General features: G+C 38.6%; 1 long non-coding RNA gene across 3 annotated transcripts; it reads left to right on the top strand.

Moving 5' to 3' along the window:
- Positions 1–5,228: 5,228 nt before the first annotated feature.
- On the top strand, positions 5,229–9,935 carry LOC131250168 (uncharacterized). 3 transcript variants are annotated; one of them, XR_009173108.1, is made up of 9 exons: positions 5,229–5,649; positions 5,941–5,986; positions 6,097–6,157; positions 6,973–7,036; positions 7,136–7,221; positions 7,398–7,441; positions 8,124–8,281; positions 9,095–9,173; positions 9,419–9,935. It is a non-coding gene; the product is annotated as an uncharacterized LOC131250168 (long non-coding RNA). The 3 variants fall into 3 exon arrangements; XR_009173111.1 differs by lacking the exons at positions 5,941–5,986; positions 6,097–6,157 and having other exon boundaries at positions 5,231–5,649; XR_009173109.1 differs by lacking the exons at positions 6,973–7,036; positions 7,136–7,221; positions 7,398–7,441 and having other exon boundaries at positions 5,233–5,649.
- The last annotated feature ends 17,942 nt before the right edge of the window (positions 9,936–27,877 follow it).

The raw sequence follows: 27,877 nt of genomic DNA, 5'->3' as shown, positions 1-27,877 counted from the left end.
TATATATATGGGGTGCCCCCAAAAATCAGCCATACACAAGAGCTCAGGTGGCCCACTCCATCTACAATCTTGAGAAGACATGTTAAACCATATAAAAGCATTTGCTGGGGTCCATCTGAGAATTGGATGCACCTGAAACTTGGTTTGACCCCTTAACCTAGTGGGACACACATAATGGATGGGTTGGATTTGTGAACCACAACTTGGTGGGCCTAACAAATGATTATGAATGCTTTAATAGCGAATTATAGTATCTATTATCATGATTATATCCACTATTAATACTTGATAGCTATTATTATTATCATTAGTATTATGATAATAGCTGCAATTCTTATACACAACTAACCTTTAGTAGATTATCAATGCTAATAGTAGTGCTTACAAACAACATTATCATTATTAAATATTAGTCATTTAATTATCATTCTTACGTACAATCATTAATAGTAGATCATAATGATTATTATTAATAAATTGGCTAACGTTAATTATAATAGTGATGTTAACCATTACTTTTCAATTATTAAATTAATATGGTAAATTATCATATGCCAACTACAATTCAAATCCTAAAAATTTATCATTGACCTAAACTCAAGGGTGAACCCTAAACCTAGGTAATCCAAACCCTGAGTTAGGGCTTTAAGCAGAAAGAGGGTACTAAGCAGGATTAACCATTGGTTGATTCTTCATATTAACATCAAATATTATAAATAAAACTATGATTATTTACACTCCTTAAGTAGACAATAGGTTATTAATCATTATAAGAGTATTAGATAAGTTTGGTACATTTAAATACAAACTTATGAACCATCATTATAAATATTGATGGATTAATACCCCTATAATAAATAGTATTCGATCAGTTGTACGATAATAATAATAATAACATTAATATTAATTATTCAGGATTCAAATTCTAAAATCTAAGTTTAAGACTAAACCCTAAGATGAAAACCCTAATCCTACATTAAGACCCTAAGATAAATAATCCAAACCCTAGGTTATAATCTCAACCATAAATAGTGTGTAGAACTCGATCTAAGCATGTAATCTCCTAATTCATGTTAAGACTCGATTATTAGGGACAACGCGTCCCCTAGCCATGCTGGTAGGCGATCCAACTATACGGTGATGATTTCTTCCCCTTAAGCTTTTCATTTTCCCATTAGCTTAAGTTATAGTTTTATTTTAATTCAAATTGATAATTATTATCTCCATCTTATATTCACTTGTGTAATTGAATTATTGCATCACATGCTTAATGTTATCCTGTATATTTAATTCATGATATTGGATTACTTGTGGATTGGTTCTGGAATTTAAACCAGTACATTAGTGGGAAACCCTCACTTATAAATGTACACTCATACTTTGGATGTAACTCAATTGATGGTGATTGCAATGGACCTTCGATCTGGTGGTTATTACATGGTGGTTTAGATGGATCATTGATGTAGGCCTACCATCCGTGAGTTGTTGTGTCTAAGTGGTTTTCAAGGATGGTCTTTTATTGCATAGTTTTGATACTCGCCCTATGTGGCTTATTTTGATATCTGCCTATGTGGCTTGTTTCAATATCGCCCTATGTGACTTTGTTTTGGTATTTGCCCTATATGGGTTCGATGTTTTGTATCGTGCTACCATGCGATGGTAAGACCCATATATTGTAATATGATTGGCCACTAGTCAACAGGTTTCCTTTAAACATCCTAAGATGGTAATCTCATGAACTGAGGATGGTGGTCATGGGACACTATGCTTGAGCTGTAAGCCTACGCTAGGCGATGAGCCCCCCGTAGTGACCTTTGAGTTACTTAAATTGGCTAATTGTAACTGGATTAATAACGATTGGCTAATCATGCATTCATAGCATATTTGGCGATGACGGATGGCTAATTCTGGATGTTGTTGCACGTGCCCTAAAGTTTTTGGGGTATCGTTTCACTAGCTCCCAGACCATCGACTATCGACCCCTATTCTGACTGGATGATTTTTCCAGGTCGATGATTGCATAAGTGACGAGCCCAATTTCTGCATGGATGTGCATCCTTAAGGTGATGTGCTGAAATGGCCAAGTTATATGTCCTAGAGAGGGGAGGTGAATAGGACAATGCCAAATTTAAACAATAAGAGCGGAATATAAATGAATAAAAGATAGCACTATTAATAAATCACTATATTAGAATGTAAAGCAACCTCAAAAAGAGAGAATGATATCAATGTTGTTCTAAGGACAACCTTACACCATAAAAACCAAAGGTTTATGATAGGACAACCTTATTTCTAGAACAAATTGAATATCCAAAACTCGAACAGAGAGGAAGCAAATGAAATAGCAAGAAATAAATTCTAAACTATTACAACATTCCGTACAATGCTTGAAATGTAAATATTACAACATTCACATTCACATATACATCCCACAAATCTGAATGATCAAAGATAGAAAATATAAATCACACATCCACAAAACAAACACAAAGAGTTATAGTGGTTCACCTGTGTGTACACCAACTGTTAAAAAACAGCCACATAGGTTGCTACTCCACTCCTAATATCCTCACACAGGGGATATTAGCGTTCACTATCAAAATAGGTTTTCACAGGTTCACCCAAAACCTTCACAATTGTGTCTTTTTAGAAAAGGGCTTACACAATTCAAAAACCCTCACTTCTGAGTTTTTTGGCTCTCCTCAGATAACTAACACAATGAGATTTTTCTGGCTTAATCTCAAATAAAACCAAAATGAAAATTTACATAAATGTAAAATATATGGATTTCTCCTTTTGTTGTAGCCCAGAAGAACCAATCGGAGTAAAAGATCGAATGTAGAAGTTCAAAGTCCAATACTCACTTTAAAATGGTTCTAGGTTCTAATTAATTTTAAATTAAACCAGTTGGGCTAGTTATATTGGATTTTGATTCTAAGAAGAAGGAATATCACAATTCATCTTTTCAATTAAGATTGGAATGTAGAAATAAAATCAAATTAATAAAGCTAACAAAAGAGAATATAAATTATGCACAAAGTAGCTTAAAATGAACACAAAATTATCTCAGAGTGATCCCTTGATTTTACTTGAATTGAGTTATGAAACTCTGAAATTCGTGCTCTATTTATAGTTGCAAAAACTCAGCTACGACTGGTCCTGAGGACACTACGACTGGTAATAGGAGAAACAAATTTTTGAATTTTTGAGCGCGATCAGATAAAACCATTCTACAACTGGTTGTAGGGTGTCTACGACTGGTCGTAGGACTCAAAGATTGGTTGTTATAGTTTGAGTCGTAGAACCAGGACTGGTCGTAAGACGAGTCGACACTGTTCACACGACCGGTCGAATAGAGTCCAGGACTGGTCGTGAACAAACAGAAATTTTTGAAAAATTGCAACCAACTTAGGACTGGTCTTGAAATTTCTTGGACTGGTCAAGGCAATGCTAGGACTAGTCGAATTAGGTTCAGGACTAGTCTTAGAACAGTCGAATTCCATGTAAAATGATTCAATTGAATTATGTATTCAAAATAACCTACCCTAAGGACAATCTAAGGTCAATCATACCTTGAAAGTGAGGTATGAATATCGAGATTTCATATCTTCAGATGATAGATGATCTTTGAACTTGATGTAGCACTGAACATGAGATCTTCTATAGCTTGAATAACAATTCATCTTGTGTTATACACTGACTTGAGTCTTGAACAAGATCACTTCTACTATTGTAACTTGTACTTGCATTCTACTATAGTAGCTTGTACTTGCATTTCTTGAAGTAGTTTGAAGTAGTTCTTCATTTTTTACTTGAAGTAAAGTGCTTAGAGCGGTGATGTAATGTCTTGAACATTTATAACAATGAACTACGCAAGACATAGATTGAGGTTTTGGCACCACAAATTTTGACAACCAAAGGAGCATAAAATCATAGCACTTACAATCTCCCCCTTTGTCAAATTTGTAACAAAACACTTAACAATAATATAACCAATATGAATACAAAAAAAAAAAATATGCACAGGCTATAAAAGAAAAAAATCAGTTACAGCCTGGTTAAAGAATCATGCACCAGTTGTCATCACACATCAAGATGAAGTAGGTAGAACACCTCCTTACTTACTCCCCTTGAGTAGCACACATATATATATAAAAAAAATGCTATATGCTACTCTACCACAGTCCATATTCCATCAACATATCAATTCATATGCAAAACCATATAAATTCTCCCCCTTTTTGTCACAATATGATAAAGGCAGAAGAAAATTAGAAAAGGATAATAAACGGGAGTAATCAATGAGTCAAGATATAAGCAAATTAAAGTCTGCATACCATGAACTAGTTTAAACAAAGTCAGCAAGCTACAGTCAGCAAACCAAATAAAGTTTACAACCCAACAAAAGTAGACTTAAAGTTATTACAGACCAAAGAGTAAATCACTTAATCAAATTCTGAGGAAGGAGCAAGTATGGTAGGATCAAGTTGATGAAGGCCCTTGTTTAAGCGCCTAAGATACTTGTGCATATATTTAAATCGTAAATCATGAACAACATTCATATTCTCTACCTTCTCCTCAAGTGCACGCAGACGTGCATTAAACTCAGATGGTTCATAATCAGGATCATTAGCAGAATCAAACTTAATCTCATCAAAAATATCATTCATGTTTATGTCATCAGGAGGAAGATCATCAGCTTTTTCTTCATTCCTAGCTTCAGCTCCATTACCACCAACATCCACTTGGCCAAGAGCCAATTTCAATTTCATCTTGTTTATACTTGAGTTGTTAAAAATAAGATGATGGATGGGAACCTCTCCAACAGGCATAACAACCAATATATGAGAAGCTAAAACAGTCATAAGATGGCACTACCAAAAAAATGAACAAAGGCTATGGACTATTTAAGGCTTTTAGCTACGGATATAAACCTTAGCTATATAACTACGGCTTTAAACCGTAGCTAAAAGATACTAACCCCAACTGCCATTAGCTATAGATTGATGGTCCCATAAGGGACTCTATGTGCCCACTGCAATGTATATATTTTATCTAAGACGTCCATCCATTTTGAATGATCAATTTTGGACATGATCCCAAAAAAGGAGGTAGATCAAAGCTCAATTGGACCACACCGTAGGACATAGTGGAGATTTAAATACCTTACCGTTGATTTGGTGTGGTCCAGTAAGGCCTTCGATCTGCTGTATTTTTTGGATATTGCCCTAAAGCTAACTTTCAAAATGAATGTATGAAGTGGATAAACCACATACATCACGGTGGGCCCCAAGAGCCTCTTACATGACCGTCCGTCGTGTATAGCTCCGTGTGGGGGTAATAAGCAATCTGCACCCAAAAAAGGAGCCCGCAGGATTTTTTTTTTTATTCTCCCGGGCTCAAGGGTTTCACATCTCCCTTTCTTGTGGCTGTCATGGCCAGCCTGCTTTCCCTCCCATCTCTATTTCCCTCTCTCTCTGTCTGTCTACATTTTATCATCCGATCGGCTGCTTCTAGATCTTTGCAATCTCACTAATCTCCAAATGCTTAAGGTTGGGAAGGATGGGTAAGGTTCCAGTTGATGAAATTCCAACATCCCTTGAGGAGAAGGTTGCAGGGCAACGCCTTCAGATTTTATCAGGAACACAGGTCGACTTTTAGTTCTTTTTGATTCATTTGATGGTGTTTTTTTTCCTTGATTAGATTTGGGGTTTTATAGGAAGACATTCACGAATTGCGTCTTGGATCCGTTAGTGAGTTTTAGTTTCCTTATTGCATCTTGGATGAGAAAATATGATCTCCACGACAAAGATGTTGGGATTTCTGAAAGTGTCTTATTAGGGTCATTGAACCCTAATAAGATGTTGGGATTTGTCCCTGTCTAACACACTAGATAAGTGTTGGTCAACATATGTCATCTTATTGCATCGTTTCATACAGGGTTAGATGGTAAAGTGGTGATATGGGATTTGTTTCAGCACTTCAGGTTGGTTCATAGATTACCATAGAATATACTGTATTGTTTAGTATTACACAGGTACTGTTTTGTTTTTTCCATTGTTTTATTAAATATTGTAAACGATGGATTCTATCCAGGAGTTTGTTCTTTTGAACCGTTCTCTTTCTACAATTTTGATGTCAGGGGTTCTTTGGAAAGGTATTTATTGTTTCTAGTCCTCGTTTACTTTTTACTGTTTTCTTTTAACCAAGGAGAAAATGGTAGCTTCTTTGCTTGATTTCATGTTAACAGCCGTGCGCAGTTCTGTTAGGGCTTGTCTGGATCCTTGCACGGTTTATATCTTGATTGGCTAATCTAGACATTTGTTTTGAATCATTTACAGTAGGCTTCCAATGGGATTGATGAGCCCTCCACCCATCATCCTTCCTCTTTTATGTGGAGTAGTAAACACGTTATTAATAAAAGATGTTCATCTTTGGTGTGGCCAACCATCAAGAGGCTTTCTCAACCCATTTTCAACAAACTTCAAATGAGTATGGCATATGTAAACTATGAACTACTACTTACTATGGTATTGCCAATGGCAAGATTGAATCCCTTACAATATGTTTCCTTGTACTGTGAGTCTCTACCATGGCCAATTCAATGGGCATAGGTGAAGGTTGTGGTTTTATCATGGTTGATTTTAAAGTTACAACCAATCCGCAGATTAAAGGAGCCTCAAGTTGCTCAAGACCCAATTATAGTTGATGAGTGTCACAAATTTAAGAAAATACTAGGCCTTCAAGACCATTATACCAATAATTTAAACTATTGAACATGATCAGGTTGACTTTGGTTTGGACTCGTCAAATTTTTTTTTTAACGAAAAGTAAAGCGAGCATATTCTGTTCTGAAAAGTAAAGCAAGCATATTTTGTTCTACAGGTGATTGTTATTGACATTTCCTTTCCATAATGAATGACTTCCTCATTTTTCCCCAATAGGGTAATAATGCTCTCTGTGTATATGTAGGGATGGTGTGACCAAAAGCCAATTTTACTAGGTCTTACTGTATGAACTAGATGCAATCCGGAAGGTGACATCTTCAATTTTGAAAGAATTCTATCTTTCTCTATTTTTGTTTGTTATATAATGTCAACTCACCTTAGCTTTCCTAATGTTTGATCTTTTCAAGCATGCACATCACTCGCGCCAAATTACCAGCCTCCACCAACATTTGTTGTTGTCCAAAAATGACAAAAAGTTGATATATATTTCCTAGTAAGATGGTGATTAATAGGCTAAATATCATACATGCCCCAATTTTGAGAGATTATTGTAGGTGTTTGGTAACTCACAATTATATAAGTGCTAGTAATTTTCATGGACGAAACAAATAATTTGTTTAATTGATACCTTAAATTCAATCACTGGAAACCTGTCTCTTTAACTCACAGGAACTTCGGTGGACTTCTATTTGTGCAGCCATGTGGGCATTTAGGTAAATTTGATCCTGTCTCTACTTTAGTCAGTTGATTTTTAAAGTTAAACCTATTTTTTATTGATGGTATTCTGGTGAATGTGTTGCTGTCCTGAAGGGCACCTATGGTGTTGTTTAAGATATGTACTCCCCCACCCTGACTTGAAATCCAAATCTAGTATATTGAACACTAACAATCGGGCTAAAAACCAAACTTGTGACATTGTTAGAAATATTTTAAAATGAAGTGCTCATGAGATGTAACAAATCCTTGTTGTACTTTAGTAACATAGCTTCATTCATGGATCACTTGGCTCTTGGATTTTATACATATGAATTCATTCCCCCCAATTAGAGTAAGCAACCCAAAGTAGGTAGGTAGTGTGAGGTACACAAGCATTTTCAAGAAAAGAAAACCAGTTGCACATTTCTCTGTAGCACCCACACTACACATCTCCCAAAAATGTCTCAACCCATCTCTTTCCTGTCTTCCACTCATACTCAGACCCTACTCTGCTCTTCTCTCTTCTTCTCCATATAAACCAAACAGTCACATTGCTCTACTCAACCTTTGGTTTAGTTTAAAACTTGTGGTCCAATCATCATAATTATGTTATTTAATATCTTAGATTTTCTGAAGTTTGGAGAATTCTTCTAAAGATGGGGTTTTTCTTTTTTTTTCTTGGTGTGTGTGGGTTTGCAGTAGGAGCTGAAGTAGATGATGATAGGATTAAGTTGTGGCTTCTGGTGGTGGTGGCTTCAAAATTGAAGAGGCCATACTTTGAAGTGCATCCATTATGTTCTATCAACTTTCCCGGAAAGCATTCCCCTACCATGTGTCATTTACTGCCATGGAAATAGGTTAGTTTGATAACTGTGGTGGTTGATTTTTTCCAAGAGGTTGTCATTGTTTACTTATCCATATTAAGTTCTTGGTTTTTTTGGTATAATTCTTTGATTTTGCTCTTTATACAAGCAACCTTCTAAATTGTACTTTTGTCATTTCTGAGTTACATTTTCATTACAAGGGAACATTTCAGTAAAATGGCAAATCTTGTTTATTTCTTTTTCCTTGAATAATGCAGTGGTTGTAGAGCAGATGCAAGTGTTGCAGCTGCAATCCTACTTCCTTCTAATATTATTGTATTTACTCTTGAAATTTTCCTTTTTTTCCTTTTCTTTCTTGAAATTTTTTCTTTTCTGTTTTGCAATATGTAATAAATTGATTGAAGATCGGATACTTCACCATTTCCTTCGTTTCATTGGTTAAATTTCAATCAAGAAGGAAAACTTCTATGTTGGTGCCTGCCAGATTTAACATTGTTGTTGGTCCGATTCCTCCTGCTTTGAGTGATTCCTCCTGCTTTGAGTAATTCCTCCTGCGGGTAAGCTTGCAACAGTAATTTGTTTATAACTGCAGGTATTTGTGTGGCCTTTTGGATTATTAATAAAATTCAATCATTCAAAAAAATGAAACAACTCTGTAAATATCTAGGATGATTATAGCTGAAATGAGGATGTTTAGATAGATTAGTGGCAAGATGAGGAGTTTGTTCCTTGTAGGATTTTACAGTTGTGTAAAACTTCTAAACAGTACTCTGCTCATGTGGATGTGGCTACCATATGCTAGTTGTTGTCTTTTATGCTACTTTTGATTCTTGATTCACTTTGTAGTTATTCTGCTTTTGAAGTTGTTCTCCCACATGCTCCAACATTGATGACTGATGTGTTCGGAAATTATGTTACTCAAAAGGTATGATTTTTTTGGAAAAACAATCATTAGTTTCCTTCCATTCTTTTTCTTCTTCTTCCCCCCCCCCCCCCACCCATGAAGATACCTTCCATTCTTTTTCCCCTGTTCATCTGCCCTCCTTTATCATTTTTTTAAAAGGCTGTGGGCTGGTGATCTGGTAGTCTCCATATTCATTCTCATGTTGGTCGTGTGAACTCTGTTCGCCTATGATATAAAAATGCTCAATTAATTGTTTGTCTTTGCAGTTTTTTGAGCATGGAAGCCCTAAGTAGAGATAAGAACTAGCAAATCAGCTTGCTGGTTGCATTCTACCTGTGAGCCTTCATATATATGGGTGCCTGGTAATTCAAATGGTATTATTATGGGTCATTTGTTGGGTGGGGCTTGGCATGTACTGTTTTCTTCTTTATACAGTCAAATAGTTCTTGGCAGCCAGCTTTTGGACTGTTCTATATACTACTCCTCAACATTGATCAATGCACACACTATATATGAGACAACTCAACATTTATGAGGATACCAACAGCTAATCTGGATTCAATTTGATCAATGTACACACTTTTTATTGCTGCCTTACTGGTTGTATAATAGGTAATTTGCGATATGGATGCATACTTCTAACATGTTTGGATCCTTTTTCTTGGAAGTGGATCAAAATGGTGCATAGGTAGCAGTCCTAAATATTTTTTTTTTTGTTTATAGTCTGAATTTTGTTTTTTGTCTAATTAGCTAGCAATCAAAGGCCTCAAATGTATTTTTTTTTATTAAATCTATTTCATCACTATAGCCTTGTCCCTGCTATTAGGGGCAGCCTGGGCAGGATTCCATGAAAATCTATTTGTTGATCAAATTCCATTGCTGAATGCATTGGGTGGTTTGTTGTTCTCTTAACATTAGCCTACTTCTGATTTTTAGTTTTTTTCTATCTGAGAATGATTTAGTATTGCACATCAGCTCAACAAATGTTTGTTGAATGTAAGGTGCTCATTTCCATGGGTCACCAGGCTGATGTATAAAATTCCGGACCAAACCAAATATGGGCCTTGCCCCAAAAGTTCCAGCCTCTTGGATGATCTTGAGCCCTTGAATTGAGGTAGAACTATGATCACACACATTTTAGACCCTATGCTAATTGAGTGGCTGGGATTGTGGAAAATTTACAATTTTTGGCCATGTCTCACATATAGCGTGGTAAAAGCCAAGTAAAAAAAGTGAAAATTAAGAAAAGTCATAGTGAGAAGCAAGCTAGGATTTGGTTTGTGTTTTTCAAATAAATAATCTACTACTAGCTTCCATCATCTACTATTGGCTTCCATCATTGGCACATGTTTCCCAAAGAGCCAAATCGTCCATTTATAAATGAATATTGCCTGTAGCTGTTTTATCTGTTCTTAATATATGCTTATGTGATTAGATTGCTTTATTGCACATGTATGTGCACTTAGCGAAGCTCTGCATGTTCTTGATGTAAAGTTTTTCCTTCAAATTGGAAGGAGGCTTCTAAGAGTATCATTATCTTTTCTTTTTCTTTTGCTCTAATCTTGACATGTACCGTTGTTTGCTCAAATTGGAAAGGAGGTTTGTAAGTTCTTTCGTTTCTTTCTTTTCTTTTTCTTTTGATAGGCTTGTCGGTTGATGACAATTCGCAAGTAGAACAGCTATATGGAGCTCTTTCTGCTCATACATGGTCAGGGGTAATTTGCAAGGAGTAGAGAAACTTTTGATTGAATGAAGGATTGTAATTGATTCATTATTGAATGAATGATTGTAATTGAATGAATGAATGATTATGCAGGTGGTAATTGAATGAATGAATGATTATTAAAAAAAATAATTAATGTTGGAAATAGCTACAGATATTAACCGTAGCTGGTAATCTGACAACCATAACTGTTATAAGCTTCGGCATATTGCTACGGATCCAACACTACTTTTAGCTACCAATAATATCCGTAGCTGTAGGTGCTTTTGGCTACAAATATATTTGCTACGGACTAGATCTGTAGCATTTTAAACTATCGCTACGGATTAAATCCGTAGCCATATGTTTTAGACCTATTGGTTCGGCACCTACAGCGACGGTCGTGCTATGGATTTAGTCCGTAGCCACAGGTCTATGGCTATGGATTAAATCCGTAGCCTTTGCCCATTTTTTTGGTAGTGTGGGCAAATGGAATATCACTATAACCTGGACGGAGACGAAACTAAATGATGGAATGATATATTAAAGATGGAAGACAAACTTTAGTACCAGAGACGACAAAGTGCAAAAAATGAATCATAAAGGAAGTCAGTTCTGTTTTATTACCAGAACGCGGATACAGATTTGAAGTAAAGATTCTGTGGAGGACTCTGTATCTGGGTAATAAGTACTTTGAGGGGAGCGCATTCCCTTTATGAGTCCATTGCACATCCATATTGCATAATGTTCTGGTGAGCATTCGTTTTTCTGATTTTGAGGGTTTTTCAGTTAGAATATGAATAGGAATACCCTCATCATTAATAGGTATTTCCATAAGGCCAGATATTAGATGACGATCTACATCAAAAAGGCCTTCTCTAGCATTTATTTTAAATGTTAAATTCTCAGCAGAAAAATCAAAGATACATGCGAACATGGACTGAGTAATTGATTGGTATGCAGGGCCACCCCAATGTAAGATGTTATCCCATCCTAAAGATTGGAGGAGTGAAATGATACCAAAAGGAGCAATGTGGTTAAGATCAACAGCTCTTTCAACAATAACCTTGCGAAAACGCAAATCCCGTACATCTGAGGAATCATTTTCGGGTGACCGAAGATGGCACCGAGTTATTGGAGTAGATCTAGAAGAAGATGGACCATAGGCTATTTTCTTTTTCCCTCTAGCATCCATTAGCAACAAGAAATTCAAAGAACTAAGGAGATGTAAAAGATGAGAAATGGATTTTCTCAAAATCCAAAATTTGATAAGAAAACCCCAAATAACCCAACAAAGCTTGAAATTAAGTACTCCAATGATGAGATTGAAGCAAATGGACCATGAATCTTCAAGCAAGACTGATAAAATGCACTAACCTTAACGAATCACACTGTAGGGTTCGACTAGTCATGCCACGGCTTGTTGGAGAGCAAGATAGAAATGAGGAAGATGAAGATTTTCTCCAATAAAAGAGGACAATGTGCTCCACGACCGGTCTTGAGCTGTCCTCGACCTATCGTACCAGGATCGGTCGAGTACACCCACGACTGGTCGAGTATCAATAAAAATATGCATTTTTCATAAAAATTTAAAATTTAACCAAATAAATTATCAAATATATATACACTATAATACATATATGCATGAATAATCAATTTTGAATGCACATACCAAGATCAAATTTTAGTTTATTAAACATACTTTTATTGAGCGGTTTAGTGAAAATGTCAGCAAGTTGAGTCTCGGTCGGAATGTATTCTAAAGAGATTATTTTTCCTTCCACTAATTCACAAATATAATTATACCTAATATCAATGTGCTTGGTACGTGAATGCTGGATTGGATTTTTTGAAATATTTATAGCACTAGAATTATCGCAATATAGAACCATTAAATCCTGTGTAATTCCATAATCACTTAACATACGTTTCATCCAAATAAGCTGAGTACAAGCATTTCTCGCTGCGATGTATTCAGCCTCAGCCGTAGAGAGTGATATAGAACTTTGCTTCTTGTTAAACCAAGAAACTAAACAATTTTCAATATAAAAACGACCACCACTGGTTGATTTCCTATCGTCGATATTTCCGGCCCAATCAGCATCAGTGAACCCTGCCAACTGAACACTAGTATCATATGGATACCAGAGACCCAAATTAACTGAACTTGCGACATATCGCATAATCCGCTTAACAGCGGTTAACTGAGACTCTTTAGGATCAGACTGATATCTAGTGCAAATACTAACACTTAAAGAAATATCTGGTCTACTAGCCATTTAATAAAGTAAACTACCAATCATACTACGATATAACTTAGGATCAACACTTTTACCTGTAGAGTCCTTTGAGAGTCTTAAAGTTGTACTCATAGGAGTATCAAAATTTTTACCATTCTCAAATCCGAACTTTTTGATTAAGTTCAGAGTATATTTGGTTTAAGAAATAAAAATACCATCAGGTTGTTGTTTTACTTACAACCCAAGGAAATAGTTTAATTCCCCAACCATGCTCATTTCGAACTTAGATTTCATTAAATCTGCAAACTCAACAGTCATGTTAGAACTGGTAGATCCATAAATAATATCATCAACGTAGATTTGAACCATTAAGATATCATCGTTATATTTCTTAATAAACAAAGTTTTATCAACACTTCTCATTTGGAAGTTATGACTTAGTAAAAACTTAGTCAACTTTTCACACCATGCCCTGGGAGCTTGTTTTAAACCATAAAGAGATTTTTTTAGGCGATAGATATGATCAACACTCTTAGGGTCTTCAAAACCCGTTGGTTGTTCAACATACACTTCTTCATGCAGATTGCCATTTAAGAAGGCACTCTTTACATCCATTTGATAAATTTTAAATTTTCTAAAACAAGTAATAGATATGAATAGTCTGATTGATTTAAGACGAGCTACTAGAGTAAAGGTTTCATCATAATCAATTCCTTCAATTTGAGTGTACCCTTGTACAACCAGTCTAGCCTTGTTTCAAATTATATTGCCAAGTTCATCAGACTTATTTTTGAAAATCCACTTAGTACTAATAATATGTTTATCTTTAGGTCTAGGAACAAGGTACCAAACATCATTTCTCACAATTTGGTTAAGCTCTTCTTGTATCGCAACTATCCAGTTTTCGTCGGTAAGAGCTTCTTTTACGTTAGCCAATTCTATCTAGGATGTGAAACATACGTAATTACACGTCTTTAAGTTGTCTACGAGTGCGTACACCAGTGAGAGGGTTTCCAAGAATCTGAGTGGTTGGATGATCTTTAACAGTCCTCAATTCAGAATCAATTTGATTTGATGAAGTATCTGTTTTGTCAATTAAAAGAACTTCATTATTATCTGAAATTGGGGCAGGTGTATTCAAGTGATCGTCTATGACCATATTTATAGATTCTTGAATAACACCTGTCCTTTTGTTCTGTACTCGATATGCGCGACTATTTAAAGAATATCCTAAAAAGATCCCTTCATCACTTTTAGTATCAAACTTTCCTATATTTTCACGGTCACGTAGAATATAGCACTTGCTACCAAAAACGTGATAGTAGGCTTCTTATCGAACCACATTTCATAAACCGTTTTATTATTAGATTTACTCGTATCAACCCAGTTAATTATATAACAGGCAGTATTAATAGCTTCAGCCTAAAGATTTTTAGATAGTTTCATACTATTCAACATTACATTAGCCATTTCTTAAAGCACTCTATTTTTCCTTTCTACAATTCCATTTTGTTGAGGAGTTTTGGGCGCAGAGAATTCATGCGATATTCCTTGATCGCTACAAAATTTCTCAAAACTGCTATTCTCAAATTCAGATCCATGATCACTACGGATCTTACGGACTTGAGAACATTTTTTCGTTTGAATCCATTTGAGAACTCTTTTTATTTCATCAAGGGTTTCTGACTTATCTTTTAAGAAAGCTACCCAAGTGAATCTGGTAAAATCGTCCACTATTACCAAAATGTATTTTTTGTCACCTCGACTTTCCATCCTGGTAGGTCCCATTAGTCTTGATGTGGCATTGGAGTTCACCTTCTTGTGAGAGCTCCTTGATTGCTTGCCTATTTGGCATTTACCATATATTTTGTATATCTTTTGTAATTTAGGTAGACCTCTTATTAGTTCTCTTTTGCTCAGTCTATATAAATTACGGTAGTGTACATGTCCAAGACATTTTGCCACAAATCAGTCTCAACGGTATGGACCATGTAACACGTTTGACTAGATGAGCTGGATTCACTAACAATATAGCAGTTTTCAGAAGTTCTGTGACTAGTTAATATTACTGATCCCTTATTATTTAGAATTTCACAACCTTGTTTAGAAAATCTTACACTGTGATTATTATCGCATATTTGAGATATGCTTAATAAATTGTGTTTTAACCCTTTAACGCATAAAACATTTTTAAACAAATGGAGGTTATAGAGTTGAACTTTACCTCGGCCAATAATCTTGCAATTACTGCCATTGCCGAATGTGACTAAACCATCAGTCATGTCTTTGAGATCGGTGAATAAACCTTTATCACTAGTCATATGCTTTAAACATCCACTGTCTAGGTACCACTTTGAATGGCTTGTCACTTTGAAAGCAGTGTGGGCAACCAAGTAGGTAACCTTAGGAACCCATTTCATAACTATTTTGGGTTTAGGAGTATAGTGGGTCTTCTTTTTATTGTAGTTATTGTTAGAGTGACCCACAGAGTTAGATTTCAAGAGCTCCTTAAGAAGATCAACTATTTTCTCAGCTAAAGGGTTTCAGTTCTGATTTTTATAGTTGATATAGTTGTTTTTAGGTTTTTGAAAAGTTTTAGAAATTTTAGAAAAATTTTGATTACTTTTCCCTTTTAAGTTCGAAGTTTCACCTCTTACAAACTTGGGAGGAGTGTTCTTCTGTTTAGGAGGAATATTCTTATCGTAGCCCAAACTGGATCAGTCGCCACATTTTCTTGATCCGGATAAAAGTTTTTCTAACTTTGGATCACCTTGGGCATATCTCCATGTATCCTTTAAACTCAAAAGAAAAGAGACTTCAAGTTTAAGTTTTTCATTTTCAGATTTCAGATTTTCATTCTGGGAGGTTTTGAATTCCAAATCGCATTTGCGTTTTTCAAAACAATCTAAAATATGGAATTTTTCTAAAATAAGAGACTCAAAATTTTCTTTAAGCTTTGAAAATTTTTCTTTTTGAAGTTTAAGTTTCACAGCAATTTTACAACTTTCCATGTATAGGGCATTATAAGCATCTTGAAGATCATCTTCATTTTCATATTCACTATTCAGATTTTCTTCACTTGTTGAATCATTATCTGAAAATGTGAATTTGGCTAGAGTCATAAGGGCTTTAACTTCACTGCCTGACTCGGTTTCAGAATCTTCTTAATCAGAAGAGGCTTCAGAATCAGAGGATTCATCCTATGTAGCCAACATACTCTTCTTTTTGGGTTTATCCTTTTTAGGACACTTGTTTGTTAAATGCCCATATTCTTGGCAGTTGTAACATTGACTATCTTTTAAAGATTTCCAAGTCTTAGATTTAGATTTAGATCTTTTCTTATCATTTGCTTTTTGAAAATCAATCCTCTTTTTACTTTTGAAAATTTTGTAAAACTTTTTCGCTAAAAGGGCCATATCGTCTTCAGAATTTTCTAAATCAGAATTGTTTTCTTAAGAAACATTTTTAGAAGACTTAAGGGCAATAGATTTTCCTTTGGGAGCTTTAAAATTTAACTCGTAGATCTGTAAAGACCCAACTAATTCTTCTACCTTCATAGTATCCGTATCACGAAGTTCCTGGATCGCAGTTACCTTAGAATTAAACCGTTCAGGAAGTGAGCATAATATTTTTGCACACACTTTACTTTCTGGGATTTTATCTCCAAGACCCCACATAGAGTTCACAATGTCATTTAATCTAGTGTAGAAGTCCATAAACATTTCATTGTCTTCCATATGTATTTCCTCAAATTTGGTTGTGAGGATTTGAACTTTAGATTTCTTGACAATTGATGTACCCTCGTGTGTTATTTCTAAAATATCCCAAGCTTGCTTTGCAAAATCACAGGATTTAATTCTTTTGAATTCATTCGGTGATGGTGCGCAAGTGATTGCATTTAGTACTTTTGCATTTGCATTACTCTCACTTTTCTGAAGTGTGGTCTATGAGAAATAAGGTGTTACTCTCATTGATTTTGAACCATCGATCCCAGTTACTTCAGTGGTAGGAGGGGTCCATTCATTCACTATGGCTAGCCACATACTTTCATCCATAGATTTAAGGAAGATCCTCATCCTGGCTTTCTAATAGGCATAATTGGTGCCATCAAAAGGTGGAGGCCTAGTGACTGAAAGGCTATCAAAATTTGACATCTTATATATAGCTTAAATCAGTTAGCTTAGGAAATAAATCCAAATAAAAGAATTAAAACAAGCTATTAGGCTCTGTACCACTTGAAATGGCCAAGCTATATGTCCTAGAGGAGGGGGGGTGAATAGGACAATGCCAAATTTAAACAATAACAGCAGAATATAAATGAATAAAAGATCGCACTATTAATAAATCACTATATTGGAATGTAAAGCAACCTCAAAAAGAGAGATTTATATCAATGTTGTTCTAAGGACAACCTTACACCATAAAAACCAAAGGTTTATGGCAGGACAACCTTGTTTCTAGAATAAATTGAATATCAAAAAATCAAATAGAAAGGAAATAAATGAAATAGCAAGAAATAAATTCTAAACTATTACAACATTCCCCACAATGCTTGAAATATAAATATTACAACATTCACATTCACATATACATCCCACAAATCTGAATGATCAAAGATAGATAATAGAAATCACACATCTACAAAACACAAAAAGTTATAGTGGTTCGCCTATGTGTACAACAACTGTTAAAAAATAGCCACACAGGTTGCTACTCCACTCCTAATATCCTTACACAGGGGATAATAGCGTTCACTATCAAAATAGGTTTTAACAGGTTCACCCAAAACCTTCACAATTGTGTCTTTTTAGAAAAGGGGTTACACAATTCAAAAACCCTCACTTCTGAGTTTTCTGGCTCTCCTTAGATAACTAACACAATGAGATTTTTCTGACTTAATCTCAAATAAAACCAAAATGGAAATCTACATAAATGTAAAATACCTGGATTTCTCCTTTTGTTGTAGCCCAGAAGAACCAATCGGAGTAGAAGATCGAATGTAGAAGTTTAAAGTCCAATACTCACTTTAAAATGGTTCTAGGTTCTAATTAATTTTAAATTAAACCAGTTGGGCTAGCTATATTTGATTTTAATTCCAAGAAGAGAGAATATCACAATTCCTCTTTTCAATTAAGATTGGAATGTAGAAACAAAATCAAATTAATAAAGCTAATAAAAGAGAATATAAATTATGCACAAAATAGCTTAAAATGAACACAAAATTATCTCAGAGTGATCCCTTGATTTTACTTGAATTGAGTTATGAAACTCTGAAATTCGTGCTCTATTTATAGTTACAGAAACTCGGCTATGACTGGTCCTGAGGACACTACGACTGGTAATAGGAGAAACGGATTTTTGAATTTTTGAGCGCGATCGGTTAAAACCTTTCTACGACTGGTCGTAGGGTGTCTACGACTGGTCGTAGGACTCAAAGATTGGTTGTTGTAGTTTGAGTCGTAGAACCAGGACTGGTCGTAGGATGAGTCAAAACTGTTCACACGACCGGTCGAACAGAGTCCAGGACTGGTCATGGACGAATAGAAAATTCTGAAAAATTGCAACCAACTTAGGATTGGTCTTAGAATTTCTTGGACTGGTCGAGGCAGTGCTAGGACTAGTCGAACAAGGTTTAGGACTAGTCTTAGAATAGTCTAATTCCATGTAAAATGATTCAATTGAATTATGTATTCAAAATGACCTACCCTAAGGACAATCTAAGGTCAATCATACCTTGAAAGTGAGGTATGAACATCGAGACTTCATATCTTCAGATGATAGATGATCTTTGAACTTGATGTAGCACTGAACATGAGATCTTCTATAGCTTGAATAACAATTCATCATGTGTTATACACTGACTTGAGTCTTGAACAAGATCACTTCTACTGTTGTAGCTTGTACTTGCATTCTACTGTAGTAGCTTGTACTTGCATTTCTTGAAGTAGTTTGAAGTAGTTCTTCGTTCTTTACTTGAAGTAAAGTGCTTAGAGTGGTGATGCAATGTCTTGAACATTTATAACAATGAACTACGCAAGACATAAATTGAGGTTTTGGCACCACAAAATTTAATGACCAAAGGAGCATAAAACCATAGCACTTACATATGCATTCACGCATGCATGCATTTAAAAAAAGACTGCATCGTATGCTGCTTTGATTGCCTTGTTGTTTTATAACTATGCTTACCTAATGTGGCAGTATGTAATCTCGAGGGGAATTCACAATGAGCTGGCCACTCATCCATCAAATATATCACCGTACAGGTAGAACAAGTGGCTCAGGTGATAATTAGTTTCAGGCTGGTGAGGAGCTGGGTACAAGTGCCAGTGGTGTATGGCTGTATTGCCATGAGGCGCTGCGTGATCTTGCGACTCTGATTATATATATATTTTGTTATCTCTCTTGTATAAATTGTGAAATCCAGGTATTTGTTGATTCACAGACATTGGTTCGTATAAGTCATTATGGGCAACCTCTTGTATATTCCAAATGTAATTGTAAAATTTTCCTTTATGCTCACTTGTCCATTCTATGCTCATATGCTTACTCTGATAAAGGAAAAAATATATATATATACTCAAATTTAACCATCCTTTAAGGTTAACACTCGAGTTTTTGAGAAACGGGTCATATACTCGGGTCTTAAAAACAAGAGGCGTTACACCCTCTCCTCCACTAAGTCCCATTGTGGCCCATTTTACTGCCCGAAAACTTATTTGTGAACGGACTATTGACACCTCATGTTTTTAATCTTACAATGTATGTGATATCCTTCATAATCGGGGTTGGGACCCAATTTTGTCATTTGGAGGGGATGTTGATGTAAACCTCGTCAAGGCATTCATGTCTCATTGCACATAACCAGATGACCATGACTCTCTAGCCTTTGATGTCCACTATTGAGGGAAGACCTATCAAGTCACTCCAACCAGGATAGCTTCCCTTATCAAAATTCCTCTTTGTAATGACCTAGCATCTGAACTCGATATGACAGCCGGTGAAAAGCAGATTGTTTGGACTGAGTTTCTTTGTAACAGTTATAATGTTGAGTGGAACAAGGGAAATGCTCTCCGAGAAACCGAGATGGCTCATAATTACCGCATCCTCCATGTCATCTTTGTTGCAAATGTCTATCCTCGAGGAGGTAACACCACCGAGCTTACTCCATTCATGGTCGAAACATTATATAAGCTCAGAACGGGTGAGCCAATGTGTCTTTGTCATGGCCCAAACTCAAAAATTGGGCTACGAAATTCTCGATCACCGAATCCGGAGCTGACAGCCTCCATAGAACCCCATTCTCGGCTCCCGGTACCCATTTACCAGGTTCCGATCCTAGGATCCTATAAGGAGGATTTCTAATATCAATTTGATTCATAATGAGCATAACCCACGAACAATAACCACAAGAACACCATCACAAAATCCACTATGATAAAAAACTTTGAGTACAATGCGTATGAAAGGGAAATATAAGATAATGAAAATAACAGAAACTCCAGTAGCTCAACTGCACCCTCCAACTGTGGCGAAGTTACGGATGCGTCCTGGCGTCACCTGCACGCATCAATCGTGCATAAGCTTATAGAAAGCTTAGAAGGTGGTGTAAGTGTGTGCGCAATATAAGCGTGCTGAGAATGCGAGATCAGAGTAATGCAGAATCATACCGATGAGTACATGAATGTAATCAGCCATACTAAGGCTATGCTGTGCAAGATATGAATGTGATCGGCCATAATAAGACCATGCGATGTGAAATGCAACTCAAGCATGCCAATCCTCATCCAACTCAACAAATATCAGTACAGTTCTTTTTCTGAATAATCACCGAGGTCTAGTACACTCTAAATGGCACTGCCGCTCTCCTAGCCATATAGTCCAAGTGAGCGTAAGAAACCTCACTATCCGCATGGCCAATAGTCTGCCAATACCTATTCGGCACGTCGATAGCGGATCCATTCACGAGTTGGTCAAACTCAGCCTAGTAATGCCCCCTATGCTCGGGCGGGTAAGGCCACACCCCTTTCCAACTGACCACGGCACAGTGGGAGACACGGCCTCCTGGTATTCAGCCCTCATGCACTTATATATCCACTCGGTCTTGACGTTGGAGTCATCCTCTGGTACCATCAGGTTTAGAGATTTTCACCCAGGGACATCTATGGCACCCCGATGCTTAGTAACAATATTTTCAGTATCCGGTCCTACCATCCACGATGTGTCTACGAAGGTCATAATCCTGATGTCACTAGGGCATATAGTAATCATGTCATACAAATGTGAAGTGCATGAATCACACTACCAGTCATGCAACAGTCCTGCGCGTACCGCATGCTCATGAAGGGCAACTCCACCTATCAGGGAGCCCATAAACAATTTGCCCGAAGGCATATGCTATGACCAGTCACTCCTCATATCAAGCATACATATGATGCATATGAGCATGAATCATGGATCTATACTAAACAAGTTATGTGGTGTTGGGCTCTGTTCATAACGAAGATGGGCCTAGACGGCCTACACATTGCAAGTATGGGCTTATCAATGGGCCCTAGGGAGAGTGATAATGCAGACATTTAACCAACATTATCCGTACAATGTGGATGTCAAACCATCATTACTCCCAAGGCGTAGCCCGCCATCGAGATCATCACATAAACTACGGTGGGAATACATTACAATGGGCCTTATGTAGATCCCATTGGGCCTCGACCCATGGCCCTCCAATAGCTCAAATGGGCCTCATACCATGGGTCTCATATATATCAAAGTGGGCCTCAGTGGGCGGGCCACAAATACATCAAGTTGGGCCTAATCACATGGGCCTTGCATACATCACAATGGGCCTTAGAACATGGGCCTCACATCTATTAAGTTGAGGCCTCATACAAATCAAGGTGGGCCTCAACAACATTCCTCATACACATCAAGGTGGGCCTCGACAATGGGCCATAAATACATCAAGATGGGCCTAATCATATGGGCCTCATATTTATACCAAGTGGGCCTCAACAACATGCCACAAATACATCAATGCGTATATAAATGAATCATATCAAAAGATCAACTGGACCGCACTCCAAATAATAGTAGTGACAATGATTTCCACCGTTAAAAGTCCTACAGGGCCCACCGTTATATATATATATATATATATATATATTTGGATCCGACCTATTTATAAGTTAACATGGAGATAGCAGAAACATCAGCTCGATCGGAACTATCGTGGCCCCTAAGAAGTTTAAACAGTGAATGTCACTATCCCCACTATTTAAATGGTGGGGTCTACTTGAAATATAGATCTGACTCATTCTTTAGCCCATGTCATAAAATGGGCTTTCAAAATGGTTGGACAGCTTGGACGCAACTCATGCATCATGGTGGGTCCCATAGAAATGGACGGCATAGATAAATCACATGCCTTATGGTGGGGTTCCACATTGATGAAAGGTGTGGATACACCTCATACATTAGTGGGTCCCACGTGGGGCCCACCATAATGTTTATTTCCCACCCAATCGGTTCAGAGGTCACACGGACCCAGGTGAAGTGAAAAAATAAATTTCATATTAATACAAAACTTTCATGACCCAAAAAGGGTTTCAATAGTAGACGTTCAACCCAACACTGCTCCCTGTGATGTGGGCCACCTAAGTCGCATATGCGACTGATTTTTGGGGGGCCCACTGTTCCAAGGGGGACCCACCAGTTGCACGGAGTAGATGTCCTACACATCATGGTGAGGCCCACGGTCCCTAGCCACCATCCACAGCATCGCTGCGCTGGACGCCGCTGGCGTCCTCTGCCAGTAGCAGCAGCAGTTGCTGTTGTTGTTTTATATATATATATTTTTTAAAATAATGAATTTCTATGATTTTTCATACTTGGGGCCTGCATCAGTTGAATCCACACCTCCCATTGCACTTTACAACTTAAGACAGTCCCATTGAGCCCAATATTCGATATATTTTGGGGTATAGAAAAATTAGAGTGGGTTTTAACAGTAAAAAATACCATTTCCTATGTTATGGCCCGCCAGATAATCAGATTGGGTTCATATTTCAGCTCAACGTCTAAAATGAGCTGGGGAATGGAATGAACGGAGTGGATCACCCCCATACTTCAAGGTGGGGCCTACATGGGCAGCCCACCCCAACTAATATAAAAAAAATAAAATTTAAAGCTCGTTAGTACATACCCGTGCCAGCACACGCACTCCATGTTAGCCTGCCTCACGTCCAACGTCCAGGGACGCTGGGCGGCATGGATATAACATAAGCATCATGGTGGGTCCCACATGTACATGGCCCACCTGTTTGGATTACCTGATACTTGTTTTTTTCCTTCCGTCCGGGCCCACTAATGGGCTGGATGGTGTAGATCCAACACATCCAAATGACGGGTCCCACATGAAGGTAAATGGATTAAAAATATATACTCCATGGTGGGACACACACACTAGATGGGCCACACACCCCTTCATCATCATCATCATATAAAGAGAGAGAGAGAGAGAAATACACGTGAAGGGGAGGGACCCCGCCATTATTGGGCCCTCCCACTTATTACATCAAGTGGGTCCCACAATAAGTGGGACCTAAAAATGGAATTCATCGGTCGATCACCCACCTCTTGCACTCCTCCTTTATACCTTAGCCTCCTTAGCTCCTTGTCTTCACTTTTGATGGAGGTTGATGGGTTTTGATGGTGAGGATGAGAGATGAGAGTGTAAGAAGGTGGGCCACACTTGGCTTTAGGAGAGAGGGGGTTTGGACGTGCGATGTTGTTACTTGGGAGTGAAGCGAGTGAATGAGAGAGAGAGAGAGGGAAGTGATGGGTGAAAAGGGATGGGGTGAGGTGTGATGGGTGATGGGTGGAGTGATGGGGTTGTAAGGAAGTGATGGGTGGAGAGAGAGAGAGAGTTTACTTTGGGAATGGGAAGGGATGGGTTGTTGTACTTAGGGTATGACTTGTATTGACTTGATTGATTGATTGATGAGACATATTGTAGAGATTTCCTCGAAATTCACAACGTGCGACGTTTCTTCAGAATGAACGCAGGCCCACATCTTTTGACTTAGGTATCGGTTCGGTGCGCAAGTCACGGCGTTAGAACCGCGGCGGTGGTGCAATCGCTAAGGTACAAGTTTCGAATCAATCTGACGTTGGTATGCAGGACTCGGCTTAGGATCGCGTGTAAACATCGGATATGGGTCGAAGGTTGTCGAAATTCGACCGGGAGGATTGCGGAGGCCTACGGAATGGTATGGACTATGATGTGGGTCTTACAAATCTTTCCTCCAAATAAAAATTTCATTCTCGAAATTTACAAAATCATTGTAAGTAAACATAACTCATAAGGATGAGAAAACATAGCATCATCATATAAAATCGGAGACAGCATACATGATATAACATACAATCAATCATTAAAGAGATGGGGATAGCACTCTCGAATCTCGGCCTCGCAGTCCCAAGACGCCTCATCAACAGAATGGTGACCCCACTAAACCTTCACCAAGGGGATGACCTTGGTCCGGAGGACCTGCTCCTTCCGATCAACGATACGAACTGCTGCTTAATATAAGAAGCATCCTCACGAACCTCCAACGGCTGCCAATCGATAACAGGAACTATGTCTGACCCACACTTCCTCAACATAGAGACGTTGAAAACATTGTAGATATCATACAACTGAGATGGTAAGGAAAGACAATAGGCCACGGTGCCAATGCGCTCAGTGATCTCGAAAGGTCCTATAAATCTCGGGGCAAGCTTGCCTTTTGCTCCAAATCGAACTATACCCTTCATGGGCGAGACCTTGAGATACACGTGGTCCCCTACATCAAACTCCAAGGGACGACGTCGGCGATTAACAAAACTCTTCTGCTGGCTTTGAGCTGTGCGCATCCTCTGCCTAATGATATTGATGACCTCTGACATCTTCTGCACAAGCTTGGGACCTAGGAGACGCCGCTCTCCAACATCGGTCCAACAACTCGGAGATCTGCACGGTTTGCCATATAATGCCTCAAAAGGAGTCATGTCAATGGTCGCCTGATAGTTGTTGTTGTATGCGAACTCAGCTAATCGCAGATGCTCACCCAGCTACCCCCGAAGTCAATCATATAGGCCCAAAGCATGTCCTCAAGGATCTGATTGACCCTCTCGGTCTGCCCATCGGTCTGCGGGTGATACGCGGTGCTAAGCTGCAAATCAGTACCCATCGCTCTCTAAAAGCTCCTCCAAAACAAAGACGTGAACCTTGGGTTTCGGTCAGAAACGATCGAGACTGGAATGCCGTGTAGTCTCACAATCTCCTTAATGAATAACTTCGCAAGCCGGTCCAAAGGCCAAGTCACACGAATCGCAAGGAAATGTGCCGACTTCATCAGACGATCAACGACGACCCAGATGGCGTCGTGACCGCACTGAGTCCTCGGCAAGCCTATGATAAAATCTATCGACACGTGCTCCCATTTTCACGTCGGGACGCTTAACGGCTGAAATGGACCCTGGGGTCTCTGATGATCGCCCTTGACACGCTGACATGTGTCACACTCGGCCACAAAACTGGCGATCTGGCGCTTCATCCCCGCCCAAAAATATTGTCGCCTCATATTACGGTAAATCTTCGTCGAGCCAGGGTGGATAGAAAACCGTGATCGATTGCCTCAGTCATAAGATCTCTATGCAACTCAGGAATATCTGAGACATACAATCAGCCTCTGAAGCGAAGCCCACCATCAGCACTAATCTGCCAATCTGTCTGACTCTCAGATGCTGTCTCTGCTCGGTAATCCTATAACGACTCGTCTACCTGTTAAGCCTTGATCACCCTTGCGATAAGAGAGAGTTGAATCAGGCTCGATAGCTGAATGATAGAAGACTGCAGACCAAAATTGAAGTCGTACTCTACTATATCCTTAAGCATCCTTCACTCCTGAATCATCATATATGCCACCAGGCCTCGTGGCTGGTGGCTGAGGGCATCCGCCACTACGTTCGCTTTGCCTGGGTGGTACTGGAGGTCGAAATCATAGTCCTTCAGGAGCTGCATCCAGCGTCTCTACCTCATGTTCAGCTTGGACTGAGAAAATAGATACTTCAAGCTCTTGTGGTCAGAGAAGAGCTCGAACCTGACCCCATAGAGATAGTGTCTCCACACCTTCAGTGCGAAGACGACTGCTGCCAGTTCCAAATCATGCATGGGGTAGTTCAGCTCATGGACCTTGAGCTGACAAGACGCGAAGGCTACAGGCCTGTCGTGCTGCATTAAGACAACATCTAAACCAATACGTGAGGCATTGGTAAATACAAAAAATCCATCACTCTCAGAGGGAAGAGTGAGGATAGGAGCGGACGTCAGACAGTCCTTCAGCTCCACGAATGCTCGCTCACATGTGTCAGTCCAAACAAAATCTACGCCCTTCCGAGTTAACCTAGTCAATGGGCTGCAATACGGGAGAAGCCCTCAATGAAACGCCGATAATATCCCGCTAAACCAAGGAAACTATGGATCTCGGACGTAGTCGTGGGCTGGCCCCACTAACGCACTGCCTTAACCTCCGAAGGGTCAACTACAACACCCTCCCTCATCACCACGTGACCGAGGAATCTCACCTCCTCCTGCTAAAACTCGCACTTCTCCAGCGTCGCATACATCTGGTGGGCAAGGAGGGTCTGCGACACAATCTCCAAATGCTGCATATGATCCTCATGGGTCCTCAAATATATCAAAATGTCATTGATAAAGACCACAACAAACTGATCGAGATATGGACGAAAGACCTCGTTCATCAACCACATGAAGACTACGGGTGCATTGGTCAGTCCGAAGGACATGACCTGAAACTCAAAATGACCATAATGCGTCCTGAAAGCCGTCTTCGGGATGTGCTCCTTTCGGACTCGAATCTGATAATAACCAGAACGCAGGTCAATCTTTGAAAAGAACCGTGCACCCTGCAGCTGATCAAACAAATCATCTATCCTCAGGACGGGTACTTGTTCTTGATCGTGACTCGGTTGAGCTCGCGATAGTCCACATAGAGCCTCAATGAGCCATCCTTCTTCCTGACGAAGAGTACCGGTGCTCCCCCGGAGAACTGCTCGGATGAATGAATCCCAACTCACGCAACTCGTCCAACTACCGCTGCAACTCTCTCAACTCCATCGGTATTATACGGTACGGGGCCTTCAAGATAAGTGTGGTACCGGGCACAAGATCAATCTGGAACTCAATATGACAGCGCGATGGCAATCCCGGAATCTCCTGGAACACATCGGGAAAATCATAGACCACCGGTAACTGATTAATACATAAGGCAACAGGCTTCTTGACTGCACAGGACTTCAAACAAGACAACGACTCTCCTCTAGGCTTGACGATGAATCGAAACTGCAGCAAGCCTGGTATGCAAAACGTGACTGTCCTCACAGAATAGTCCAAGATGGCGTGGTACTCGGCAAGGTAATCCATGCCCAAGATAACATCGAAGTCTAACATCGGCAGCACGTAGAAGTCGATGAGTAAGAAAATCTCTCTCACTAACATGAGGCAAGACGAACAGAAGCGGATTAATACTGTAGTCTTCCCTAAGGGCATCGATACGATCAATCCCTCACTAGAAGACTCTGTCGGCAATCCATTCGATCAGCAAAAATCCTCAGACATGAATGAGTGCGAAGCACCAGAATCGAATAATACTCGGGCAATGCATGAAGAGACGGGAAGTATACCCTCAATGACTCCTCCAAAGGTCTACGGGTCCTGT

The sequence above is a fragment of the Magnolia sinica genome, chromosome 1, assembly GCF_029962835.1.
Source record: "Magnolia sinica isolate HGM2019 chromosome 1, MsV1, whole genome shotgun sequence".
Lineage (NCBI taxonomy): Eukaryota > Viridiplantae > Streptophyta > Magnoliopsida > Magnoliales > Magnoliaceae > Magnolia > Magnolia sinica.
This window is presented reverse-complemented; position numbering and strand designations above follow the sequence as displayed.